The sequence below is a fragment of the Sinocyclocheilus rhinocerous genome, unplaced genomic scaffold (genome assembly GCF_001515625.1).
Source record: "Sinocyclocheilus rhinocerous isolate Xijiao unplaced genomic scaffold, SAMN03320098_v1.1 scaffold5049, whole genome shotgun sequence".
NCBI lineage: Eukaryota > Metazoa > Chordata > Actinopteri > Cypriniformes > Cyprinidae > Sinocyclocheilus > Sinocyclocheilus rhinocerous.
The window spans coordinates 36,082-41,063 of record NW_015659981.1 but is presented as its reverse complement, the minus strand read 5'-3'; the positions used below and the strand labels follow the sequence as shown (position 1 = coordinate 41,063).

At 35.4% G+C, this 4,982-nt stretch overlaps 2 pseudogenes; one reads left to right on the top strand and one right to left on the bottom strand.

The window, feature by feature from the left end:
- Positions 1–980, top strand: part of LOC107724756 (tapasin-like) — a 6,058-nt pseudogene extending 5,078 nt beyond the window's left edge.
- Positions 981–2,813: 1,833 nt separating this feature from the next.
- LOC107724754 (major histocompatibility complex class I-related gene protein-like) lies at positions 2,814–4,450 on the bottom strand (annotated as a pseudogene).
- Positions 4,451–4,982: the final 532 nt, after the last annotated feature.

The window sequence follows — 4,982 nt, the reverse complement described above, 5'->3', positions numbered from 1 at the left end:
AGAGACATCAGAGACCGGAGCAGATATCGACATCACAGGCCTCTATGAGACAGGAAACGCATCACTGATTCTGGAAGAAGCTCAAGTGAGACACTCAGGAACTTACATCTGCACGGTCTATCTTCCTCACCTGCTGGCTCAGGTAGCTGTGGACCTGGAGATAGTTGGTGAGATGATTGTATACTTAAATTATTATGCATATGATACTGTAGCCACCTAGTTTATCAACTATTGCAGTTATAAATAGAATAGTAATCACTGCCTCTTTTCTTCCAGAGCCTCCGTCTCTGTCCATCTACTCGTCTCCTCTTCCTCTGCTGGTTCCTGGGCAGGTGCTGCTGGTCCTGTGTGGCCAAACATGAGGGAGGAACACGACGAGCTGCTACTGCACTCAATGTGATCGGTGAGTTATACTGTCATAGATGGACACATGATAGGTGGCAACAAATGTCTATTTTCATTTCCAAAAGAGTATTTATGTCAGTGAGAATGTATTGCATGTCTTGATGTGATGTTTTGTTGATATCAGGTGTCAGTGCTCCTTCTATTGAGGACTCGATGGTGATGGTTGCTGTTGCACTTGTTCTTTATGGCATGATAAAGTTTCTTTCCTGGACATTTGAGGATAAGGTACAGTATATTACATCACCTTTTTCGCTAAACGGCAAAAAACACTGTTAAATTTCATTCATGCTATCTTTAGTTTTCAGGTATAAGTGTCTGTTTGCTTATTGAATATCTTTGTCTCTTCTGTAGAAGGAGAAGTAAATCTGGACCTGGAGGGGATTTTAAAGGCTGAATAGAGTGCAGAGAAACTGGTCTTGTAAAAAACCTTTGAGAATAGTTGTATGTGTGGTGTTTCAGTCTTTGCTTAAGATTTTTAGACTGCTGTACATGTGTTCGGGTTGGTTTTGCTGTGCACATTTTGTTTTTATTAAAAGATTTTAATGTCAGTTGTAGAAAAGGCTGGAAATACAAAAAAAACGGTATATTTGTAATGTAAAATGTAAATTAATTGTATTTTAAATACTGAAAGACTCTTGACTCTGAGCTTTGATTAACAAATTGATTGATGTAAACTTTATTGTTTACAGATATACTAATTAATGTAGAGCTTCAAAGAATTAATGACCTGTTTGTTAAATCATTAGGATGTTACCTGCCTTTCTGTCTCTTAACTCTTGAAGTCCTTCTGGACCTTGAACGTGGTAGTTACCTTGCTGTCTATGGGAGGGTCAGAAAGCCCTCAGATTTCACTGAACTAACTGGAGGGGGGATTAGGCAGCAGATGTTTTTTTTTTTTTTTTTTACTTTGTGTTAAAAACAGATAAAATTTAGAGAATATATATGTGTAACAAATCTGATCTCCCATTCAAAGTCACAGTTTTTTTAATTAATCTTTTCAAACTAAAGACCATATTGCTGGATTATTTGTAATATTTGAATGGTATTTTCTGAAACTACCTCAAACAAAACCAAAAAAGAACTTTATTTTGCAGGTCAAATATGGCCCCTGTATTTGGGTTGCTTTATTGTGCAACCATGGTCTAAACATGATGAATACTGTATATCAACATGCATGATATCAGAAAGGAAATGGAGGAAATGTACCAGGTTTGAACAGAAAGTGCAGAGTACAAAGAAAATGCATACTTCATTATTCATACTTCAAAAAATAAATATCCATAAAGGGTGATATTTAACTAACTGCAAAATATAGGTATTTTATTTAATAAAAAAGCTATTTGTTACATTTAGCTCTGTTTGGTGTGTGTGAGTAGCAAAGTACATTATATTTAATCTACAATAGCAAACCTCTAATAGCATTTGGAAGGTCAAAATGTAATATTTACTTAGTTCCAAAATACATCATCTTGTAATTTAGTGAAATAGAATTGCCAAACCAAGCAACACACACTAATGAAATGAAATGAGCATCACACTATGAAAATGTTTTTTCGTCTTTATCTAAACTAACTGGTTTTAAGTCAAAAGCGAGATTTAGCTTGTCTGAATCAACTGGATTTCGGGTTCAGGGTCAGTACTGATATCAAAAGTAAATAAAACTTTCACAAATCCTACAAATCACTCATTGGCATTCTTGTTTTCTTCTTTGTCAGTGAAGAGAAATATATATACATTTGAAATTTATAAAATTTCTGGCTTTGTACATCTTAAAATGAACAAATGTCCATGAATGAATTAACCAAAAAGATGAAGAGAAAGTGTGAAGAAACAAAAACTTAAAAAAAAACTAAAAATTTAAAGGGATAGTTCACCCAAAAATAAAAATAACCGCATGATTTACTCACCCTCAAGACATCCTAGGTGTATATGAGTTTTTTCTTTCAGACAAATCCAATCGGAGTTATATTAATAAATGTCCTGGCTCTTCCAAGCTTTATAATGGCAGTGAATGGGTGTTGATATTCTATGTCGTACATCATCTGCTGGAACGCCACTCTACCGTGAACGAGCATACAACAGTTAGCGGAAGCTAAATACATAGATTCGCTTCAGGAGGCCTTTATTAACCCCCGGAGCCGTGTGGAGCACTTTTTATGATGGGTTGGCGCCATGTATTTGACTTTTATTGGACTACTGAATATCAACACCCATTCACTGCCATTATAAAGCTTGGAAGAGCCAGGACATTTGTAATAGAACTCTGATTGTATTTGTCTGAAAGAAGAAAGTCATATACACCTAGGATGGCTTGAGTGTGAGTACATCATGGGCTAATTTTCATTTTTGGGTGAACTATCCCTTTAAGTTTTTATTTATTCACACTTTCTGTTCCCATCCCAGAAATCTCAAATCCTGTGTTTTATGTGCAGTTGTGTAAGCAAGAAGGACAGCAGAATAAGCTGTCGTAGTTGTCCATCCTCATCTATTTTCTTTTGATACAACATATATGCAACGACACCAATGACAATCAACAGGACCACAGCAAAAACAATGATGCCAACAGGAACAAGATCTCCTGTTTGATCAGAGGAAAACATCAGATTACTCACAGACTCTGACTGGGTTATCAGCAGTACATTTTTAGATTTTAATAACAATCAAAATGTGCAACCATATAGAACCTCATAGATCTAAACATACAGTATACAGTTTATATGAGCAAAACAAATAATGTAACAGCCAGGTGATAATTATTTAGTGTTTGTTTATTATTTGTTTTTGGATTGTTCCCTCTCTGCAGGTCAATCAAGAAATTACAGTATCCTGCCCTAAAATAAATTTTTTCTTACAAACTCAGGCTGTGGTGTGACTGCGAATTGTGGCAAACAGTCTAACCACACAGACATGCCTTAGTTTTTTTGTTTGAAAAATATTCAAATTTGTCCCTTTTTAATTCTTAATTTTAATCAGTAAACATTTATGTTAATGAATCATTGCACTGTTTTCAATGAAAAATCCATATTTTTTTGGTCAGCCAAAAACCAAGAAAAAAAAAAAATTCTGATGGTTTTGCCCTGGTGTTTCACTTGGTTTTTCTTCCACTCATCAGCTGTAACTCTGATGGTGCTTGTCTTCTGAAAGGTCCAGTCCTCATTGGGAAGAAGTTCACCAAACGCCACATCCACATGTTCTTGTCCATTTCTCATCCAGGTGATTGTTACTCCACTGGGGTAAAACCCTGTAGTAGGACATGTTACTGGAGAAGAGGACGACTTCTGCAACAGAGACACCTGAGGAGAGACTGGACAGAGAATACAATGATGCCAAGCCTCCAGTTGCTACAAATCATACAGAAATCAGACATGCTTTGTCTTCAGTAAACATTAGTAGACTACATAATTAGCTGATACTTTCATCCAAAATGGTAACTTGGGGTTAAGCAACTTGCTCAAGGGCAAACATTGCGACAATTAATGGCTTGCAGTTACCAGCTCTGAGTTTTAACCACAGCACACCACCTCACATCTCACACCTACAGTATCTGCATGAACTCCCACTTTTCTAACCAGAAAAGCTGGTATTGCAGTGCTTTTTATCTTGGAGGATGAAACATTATGTTGTAGAATTCATAATTTTTAAGTCATTTTGGGTAAAAGCTTCTGCTAAAATAATTTAAATTAGTACCTAGTCACCAAACAAGAATTCATGACTTCATGTTTATTTTTAAATTATGTAATATTTACTAAATAATATAAAAAATAAAGCTGGGATTGGGACTCCTGAATAAAAATGGATGTACCTGTTTTTTCCAGGCTGCTTTTTCTGTACTCCACGTATTTCTTCAGCCACTCAATGCACATAGTGCTGAAGTAATGTTTTTACCCTCAAGATAAGCTTTATTATTATTCCACTTGTTCTGGGTACTGAATCCTTCCTAATGAAACCAATTTGTTGCTCCAGTCTGATAGTCCCACTGACAGCCGTACATTAGCTGAAATGTGTGCACACTTGAGGAACAGAGATTATGTACACTGTTAGACATTTCAAAGGGTTTTTACAGTAACTTACTTTCAACACTGTTGCCAGTAAGTTACTGTAATTAAGATTTACAGTAGCAAACTGTACTGTTGTACAGTAAATTACTGTAGAAAATCAAATTCATCAGTATACTACTGCAATTCATTTTGATTTTATAACTTTTATATAGAATTAATTTTATTTTTATCCTACATAGGTACTACTGGCATTCAATTAAAACAGACAAAAAATTACAAAATATAAAATCCTTTATTTAAAACATTGCATGTATAACACTTAAAAATAGAGTCTTCCAATGCTGGAACAGTGCATCTTCACCATTTCTCCTGTCTTAGGACGTTTTGCAGTGCATAATCTCAACTGATGTGCCCCCTGCTCCATCTAACCTGAGATTTAGTATGTACTAACCCTAGACGCAGATTTGCGGTAACATACGCCTAATGCCTTCACTTAATCAACTTGAGAAAATCATTTCAGAGTAAGTCAGAATAAAATCAAATGTAACAATTTATTATCAGTCAGGTAAATATGTATTA